This window comes from Aotus nancymaae, unplaced genomic scaffold, assembly GCF_030222135.1.
Source record: "Aotus nancymaae isolate 86718 unplaced genomic scaffold, 86718_ANA_hifiasm-v0.15.2.pri h1tg000059l, whole genome shotgun sequence".
NCBI classification, from domain to species: Eukaryota; Metazoa; Chordata; class Mammalia; order Primates; family Aotidae; genus Aotus; species Aotus nancymaae.
In genome coordinates, this window is record NW_026988473.1 from 9721848 (window position 1) to 9730055 (window position 8208).

Genomic DNA, 8208 nt, shown 5'->3' on the forward strand with positions numbered 1-8208 from the left:
AGAGAAAAATTCCTTAAAGGGAGCTGACACAGAGCTCGCCCAACTCAGCATGGACTCTGAGTGGGAGAAAAATAACTGTCAACCCTGAATGCCCCTCACCACAAGTCTACTCACTAATAGCCCTGGAGGTGGAACTCATGGTACCTGTGTGGCAAAAACAACCACACACAAAACAAACAAACAAAAGGTAATATGAGAATTTAAAGTAAGGTAAACAATAGCTCCCTAAGCACGTGGCAGAAAATCCTCTCTGGAGTAACTTGCCCTATATTCATGACTCAAAGAAACCCCACAGAAAAAGTTCCACAGAACATGAGTTCACATGGCTGTAAAAAGGAAAAATCATAAAACACGGGACACGAGGCACTTTAGGTGAGAGTGGCACAAAGCAATAAACTAAAAATGCAGACTTTTGAACACATCTTAGATGTTGGATTATGGTATATAGAATGTAAAGTCAGGATGTCTCATATGCTTAAAGAATTAAAAGTTGTTAATTGAAAGTATTGATAAGGAACAAGAGACTATTACAACTGACCAGGAAGATTTAGGAAAAAGAAGCAAGCAATTATGTAAAAACGTAATTTTTGAAAATAGAAGCTCAATGTACAGATTAAACAGTAGATTAAGGCCCAGGACTTTGGGAGGTTGAGGCAGGCTGATGGCTTGAGGCCAGGAGTTCAAGACCAACCTGGCCAATACAGTGAAACCCCGTCTCTAGTAAAAATACAAAACTTAGCCAGTCGTGCTGGTGCATGCCTGTAATCTCAGCTACATGGGAGGCTGAGGCATGAGAATTGCTTGAACCCAGGAGATGGAGGTGACAGTGAGCTGAGATTGCACCACTGTACTCCAGTCTGGCTGAGAGAGTAAGAATCTGTCTCAAAAAATAAATAAATAAATAAATAAAAATAAACAGCAGATTAATATGGCTGAAGAGACAACTAGTGAGCTGAACAACAGATCTGAAGAATTTACCCAGAATGGAGCACAGGAGGACAAAGTGATGGAAAATCTGAAAAAGGTTAAGAGACATAGACAAGGAACAAGGATTTAAATATGTCTAATAAGAGTTCTAGAAGGAAATGAAAAATTTCTAGAATTGATGAAAGACACAATCCTCAGATTCTGGAAGCTTCCCCAACCCAAGCATGATAAATAAAAACAAATCTACGTCAAACATTCCGGTAGCAAAACTGCTGATCACTAGACATAAGATGGAGTGATGATGAGGTAGATGGACAGCTAACATCTCAATATCAACTATTAAAGCCAGAAGACAATGGAACAACATCTCAAAGTACTGATAAAAAATAGCTGTCAATCTTGACTATCTTTGAAGTGTAAGGTTTAAAAGACACATTTTCAGATGAAAATTGAGAGCATTTATAACTAATAGACTCTCACCTAAGGGAATTCTAAAGGATGTTCTTCAAGAGCAAAAAAAGTAATCTCAGAAAAAAAGGCTAAGATTCTAGTTAGAATGGTGAGCAAAGAAATATGTCAACACAGAAGTGGATTGAATAAGCATTGGTAGCATAAAACAATGACAAAAATGACCAATTTGTGGGGTTAGGAAAAAATAAGATAGGCTGGGCACAGTGGCTCATGCCTGTAATTGTAGCATTTTGGGAGGCTGAGGTGGGTGGATCACTTGAGGTCAGGAGTTTGAGACCAGCCTGGCCAACATGGCTAAACCTCGTCTCTACTAAAAATACAAAAATCAGCCAGGCGTGGTAGTTCGTGCCTATAATCCCAGCTACTCAGGAGGCTGAGGCAGGAGAATCGCTTGAATCTGAGAGGCACAGGTTGTAGTGAACCAAGACTGCACCAGTGCACTCCAGCCTGGGCAACAGAGTGAGACTCAGTCTCAAAAAAAAGAAAAAGAAAAGAAAAAAAGAAAAAGAAAAAAATGAGATAAAACTAAAGAACCATAAAACAATAACAAATTGGTGAGGAGGAGTGACAGAGTGGGAAAGGTCTATTATTTGGTGGGAGGGCAAAATATTGACTAGCGTTTGAACTTCTTCAATTAAACATGCATGTTAAACTAGATGAACAATAAAATGGAACCTGTTGGGGAGAGAAGCCTGCTGTAAAGCCAAAGAAGGCAGGAAAGGAAAAGAAAGAAATGAAATAGGGAGAAGCGGACAAACTGAAGGATTGGTAGGTTTCAGCAGGTAGCTCCGGTGTTGGGTGGCGGGAAGGGTGCTCCTGGAAGGACACAGGGTAAGCAGAGGCAAGACAGCACGATGTGAGTCTTGTTCTGGCTAGATTGACATGATACAACTCAAGCAGCCCATGTTTCACAGACATGAAGCTTCAAAACTGAAGCTGAAAGGCGTACCCAGCTGGGTGTCCAAATCAGTGAGCTCATTTTTATTTAGAGCTCTTGGAGCAGGACCTTCTGAACTCAGTGTGCAAGGGACACCCAGTGGCTCTGCATCCTGTAGAGAACTCAGGAGTTTTTCATCCAGACTGTATCTCCCTCCTGACCTTGAAAATAAACAACATTATTGAGGGAAGCCTGACTCTCCCACCAGAAGGAAGAGAGGACCTAGAACCGAAAGGCCGCCACCCCCACCATGTGGCACAGGGGAATTTAATGCTGAGGGGTACTTAGTGAGCACTTCCTATTATGCCAAACACTTTACATGGAATCTTAACCCTCAATTCTGACTGCAATTCAACCAAATAGATTGTGTCCTTAGCACAGCCTTGCAGATAAGGACACTGAAGTTAGAGAGGTAGTTTGCTCAAGATCCCACAACTGGCCAGGTGCGGTGGCTCATGCCTGTAATCCCAGCACTTTGGGAGGCCGAGGCGGGCAGATCATGAGGTCAAGAGTTCAAGACCAGCCTGGCCAACATAGTGAAACCCCGTCTCTACTAAAAAATACAAAAAAATTAGGCAGGCATGGTGGTGGGCAAATGTAATTTCAGTTACTCAGGAGGCTGAAGCAGGAGAATTGCTTGAACCTGGGAGGCAGAGGTTGCAGTGAGCTGAGACTGCACCATTGCACTCCAGCCTGGGTGACAAGAGTGAAACTCTAGCTCAAAAAAAAAAGATCCCACAACTAGGAACTAGTAGGGCTAGGCTTTGAACTCAGGTCAGTTTGGATGAAGACCCTGGGCTTTTAACCACAGGGAATTCAGCCTTTATGGGGAGGGCTGGGGGGATTGTGGTACAAGCATAAGGGCTTTGGCTGAAACACAGCACCATGGGTAGGAAAAGGTTTGGTTCTATCAGACTCTGAATTTTGGACCAGCTCTGCTCCTGGGCCAAGCCACGCCCACTCCTCTCTTGAATCCTGAAATTCCTCTATCCTGACCACAGTCCCCAAACCAGCCACAGCCAAACCTTGTCTTTCCTGAGGCCCAGAATTTTCTACCATGTTCTAAATATTTAACATCTAATTGTACATACATTAGCTCTAATCACATAGTCATTCATTCAACACAACTTTATCATGTGTTCTAGGTGCTGGGGATACTACATGGGCCAAAACAGAGAAATATCCCTTTTTACAGAGCTTACATTTTAGTGGGAGAAAAACATATAAATAATAGACATAATAAATAGATTATATGAAAAAAAGAGGCAGAGCTGTGTAAGAGAGGCTGGGAGTGCTGAACGGGGTTACAATTGGACACACGTGGTGTCTTAGCTTAGCCTCTTCCCCCTCAAACAGAGCCTGGAACAAGGGCTCGTTTGCGACAGGTGATTTGGGAGTGTGATCCAAGGGAATGGGTTGAGGAACAAAGAGAAGGGAAATAGGAAAAGGAGGAAAGTCAATAAAAGGATGCCTCGTTGAGTTGGCCACGCCGCGGACAACTGGTACTCAATCTCAACTTCTGAAATGGCTCTTGTGACTGTCTGCCCCGTGTGTGGTCCCCCTTCCTACCACCCATTGCACCAGCACTGATGTGGCCATGGAGAAAAGCTGCCTAATGTCCGTTTTTTTTTTTTTTTTTTTGAGACAGAGTCTTGCTCTGTTGTCCAGGCTGGAGTGCAGCAACACGATCTCGGCTCACTGCAACCTCCGCCTCCTGGGTTCAAGCTATTCTCCTGCCTCAGCCTCCCAAGTAGCTGGGACTATAGGTGCGTGCCACCATGCCTGGCTGTTTTTTATTCTTTTTTTGTATTTTTAGTAGAGACAGGGTTTCATCCTGTTAGCTAGGATGGTCTCAATCTCCCGACCTTGTGATCCGTTCGCCTTAGCCTCGCAAAGTGCTGGGACTACAGGCATGAGCCACGACGCCCAGCCTAATGTCCTCTTGATAGCCATAGGCCTCCCTGTGGTAGAGCTTCTCTGCTGGGCATTAACACACGTCGTATCCATCCAGATGCCTCTACCCCAGATATCCTTGTCTCTGGTTTTCCAGTCTTGTTCCTTCCAGCCCCCTGCCCAGGAGCCCATGTATACCCATACATCAACCCACTTGTCCTTCCATGTACAGTGAATGGCCAAAGGTACTATCCCATCTCTGCCCACTGCCGGGATTTCCCTTTACCATTGTCCTTCAGAGCCACCTCTGAGTGAGGCTGTAGTGTGGCTTCTGTCCATTCCTGGTTAGTAACAACCTCTTGTGCTGCCCCATTTGTGAACCAGGTCTGAAGTTTCCCTCTTCTATCAAAAGGAGCTCTCTCAAGGCCATAGATGTGAGTCAAAAGAGAAATATGGATGCAAAGAGGCAGGTGCCATCTGTCCATGTAACTTGCTTGTGCCTTCTGGTTCTGTTTGTGTGTGAAGCAGTTGGACAGCTGCTGCTCTTCTCCTCAGATCTTATAACCTGGTGTGTATGGCAATACCCAGCTTGTGATGGGGTCTTGTAGTCCCCTCGTTGTTGGTGACCCATCGTCAGGCACACGTCTCCATCAGGGCCCAGCAGCACCCCAGGATGTGGTTTTAAAATGACAAGCATTTCTCTGCTGCAGGAGCCAGGGCTTTGGTTTGGCACCCTAGAGATTTGTGCTGCAAAATCCTCTTTTTTGAAGCCTTCCAGAGACTCCATATGGCACCCTTATCCATGTGGGTATCTCAGATATGACCAGACACGATTGTACTAGGGCGTCACAGCAGCTTGCACTACTGCCTGGACCTGCCACGGAGCTTTGTCTTGTGCTGGGTCCTACTCAGCACTGGCAGCCCCCGAAGTCACGTGATAAATGGTCTGACACAATTCCCCAGGACGCTTTAAAACCTAGAAGGACCTACCCTGTGCTGTGCCTTGTTCTTAGTGGTGAGGGATGCGAGGTACAAAAGCTTGTTTTTACCCTACAGATAATGTCTCAACATGCCTCAGACCTTGGGACGCTTCAAATCTTTCCCAATATGGCAGCCACCAAGATCCTTATGGAGCTTATTTTTCATCTTTTAGCATACAGAGGGCAGCAGTTCTCACATTTTTTTTTTATCAGAAGACCCCCTTTATAGTCTTAAAAATTATAGAGGACCCCAAAGAACTTTTGTTCATGTGGGTCTTATCTACTGATATTTATTGTATTAAAAATTAAAACTGGCCAGGCAAGGTGGCTTACACCTGTAATCCCAGCACTCTGGGAGGCCAAGGTGAGCAGATCACAAGGTCAGGAGATCAAGACCATCCTGGCTAACATGATAAAACCCCGTCTCTACTAAAAATACAAAAAAAAAAAAAAAAAATTAGCCAGGCATGGTGGCACTCACCTGTAGTCCCAGCTACTTGGGAGGTTGAGGCAGGAGAATCCCTTGAACCCGGGAGGTGGAGGTTGCAATGAGCTGAGATTGTGCCACTGCACTGGGCAGCAGAATAAGACTCTGTCTCAAAAAAAAAAAAAATTAAAACTGAGAACCCCAGAAGATGGAGAGTACAACGATGGGTACCAGAGGTTGGGAAGAGTAGTGGGGGTGGGGGAGTGGGGATGGTTAATGGGTACAAAAATAGAGCTATATAGAATGAATAAGAACGAATATTTGATAGCACAACACTGTAACTACAGTCTAGAATAATTTATTGTACATTTAAAAATAACTAAAAGCATATAATTGAATTGTTTGTAACACAAAGAAAAGATAAATGCTTGAGGTGATGGACACGCCATTTACCCTGATGTGATTATTACACATTGTATACCTGTATCAAAATATCTCAGGTAAGCCAGGCGCAGTGGCTCACGCCTGTAATCCCAGCACTTTGGGAGGCCTAGACAGGTGGATTGCCTGAGCTCAGGGGTTTGAGACAAGCCTGACCAACATGGCGAAACCTTACCTCTACTAAAAATACAAAAAAATTACCCAGGCATGGTGTTGTGCTCCTGTAATTCCAGCTACTCAAGAGGCTGAGGCAGAAGAATCACTTGAACCTAGGAGGCGGAGGTTGCAGTGAGCCGAGTTAGCACCACTGTACTCCAGCCTGGGTGACAGCGAGACTGTCTCAAAAAAAAAAAAAACAACGACACGTACTCCAGAAATATATATATATATATATATACCTACTACGTACCCACAAAAATTAAAAATAAAAGAGTTTAAACAAAAAACTGAGATATTTTAAATATTTACTTAATAAATTTTAAAATACCAACCACAAACTCATTACTTATCAATATAAATAACATTTTCTGTGAAAAATTACTATATATCCCAAACCCCACAAAATTATTGGAGGCCGGGCATAGTGGCTCACACTTGTATTCCCAACACTTTGGGAGATCAAGGTGAGCTTATCGTCTGAGGTCAGGAGTTCAAGACCAGCCTGGCTAACATGGTGAAACCCTGTCTCTACTAAAAATACAAAAACTAGCCAGGTGTGGTGGCAGGTGCTTGTAATCCCAGCAACTCGGGAGGCTGAGGCAGGAGAATTGCTTGAACCCAGGTGGCAGAGGTTGCAGTGAGCCGAGATGGCACCAGTGCACTCCAGCCTGGGTGAGAGAGTGACACTCCATCTCAAAAAAAAAAAAAAAATTATTGCTATATTATTTTATATTTTTGAAAATGTCTTGAACATCCAGCTTTGTAGAAGCCACCTGGATTCTCATATCTGCTTCATTTAAGTTGTGGAGATATGTTATTTAGGTTGAAGTATAGGGGGAAAAGTCTGGCATCACAATATGGAGTAGATAAAAGGAGGAGTATTTTAAGAGGCTTTTAAAAGTAATTGCAGATATTCTTCTCTAATACCATGACAAAAGTTGGCAAGTGATAGTTTCTAAAGGTTAGTTCCGATATGAAACGTGAAATCATATCAATGATCCTTTATACATTTTTAAAGTCCATTGTTCTATCTTGTACGTTGAATGGAACTCTTATCCAGGCATGATTTTGTGAAAACATGGCTCTGTCACTGTTGAACATACTGGTTCACAGATGCAGAAGTTACTCGGATCTTCCAAATGCTGACATATTTCGTTACACAACGTCGAAAATCACATTCGTTGATATCATCTCTGATCCCATCAGAAAACCTTAAGTATCGGGAAGATGTCAAGATCATGACACGGGTTTTCTAACATTTGAATTTTTACTTAGCTCTAATTTCCTCATTGGCAACAAATACTGTCGTATTCTTTCAAGTGACAGGCTCGTTTTGTTCATTTTCAAAGAACTGTCTGCCAAATTTTGAAGTCTGAATAACCATAGCTTCAAGTAAAAATGGTGCTCCATGGGGGAAAAATCTAGTTCAGCTGGCGAGTCCAAAAATAGCACAAGTGTTTTTCCCAGAGCAACCTTCATACCGTAGTATTCGGCAGGAGTGCTTTGTGCTTACTTCTCATTTGTCACATAGAATAAAGATTGTGCTTTAAGAATATTAATAATTTGGCTGGGCATGGTGGCTCACGCTTGTAATCTCAGCACTTTGGGAGGCGGAAGTGGGCGGATTACTTGACGCCAGGAGTTCGAGACCAGCCTGGTCAACATGGTGAAACCCTGTCTCTACTAAATAAACAAAAAAATTAGCTGGGCGTGGTGGGGAGCACCTGTAATCCCAAATACCTGGGAGGATGAGGTAGGAGAATAGCTTGAACCCAGAAGGCGGTGGTTGCAGTAAGTGGAGATGGCGCCATTGCACTCCAGCCTGGGTGACAAGAGTGAGACTCTGTCTTAAAAAAAAAAAGTATTAATAATTTAACTGCTTCATTTAGGACATTCTTAAGTAAAGAATGCATCTTCTGAATGCATGAGGATGAAAAATCCAACAGCTACTACTGCAGCTTGATGCCACTGCT